Source organism: Notamacropus eugenii, chromosome 7 (assembly GCF_028372415.1).
Source record: "Notamacropus eugenii isolate mMacEug1 chromosome 7, mMacEug1.pri_v2, whole genome shotgun sequence".
NCBI lineage: Eukaryota > Metazoa > Chordata > Mammalia > Diprotodontia > Macropodidae > Notamacropus > Notamacropus eugenii.
The window spans coordinates 119,714,478-119,714,784 of NC_092878.1; positions in this window are offsets into that span (position 1 = coordinate 119,714,478).

Here is a 307-nt window from a genome sequence, read left to right on the forward strand (position 1 = left end):
ATCTCTATTTGTCCTTCAGGCATTTGAATTCTCGTTCGAAAGAGTTCCTTCCTTTATTTCAAAAGATTTTTGTTGTTGTTAATGATAGTAAGTCCAGCAACGACAACCATTCCCAAAGTCCCAAATGCCCTTAGCCAACATGAACGTACGCAAAACACCCATGCGACCACGGATATACTTTGGGACTACAATGTTTCGCTCCCTTTGTCACTCACTCACTCACACACACACACACACACACACACACACACACACACACACACTCAAGTTTATCCCAGATAACTGTAAGAGTGGAGGAGGAAAAAAC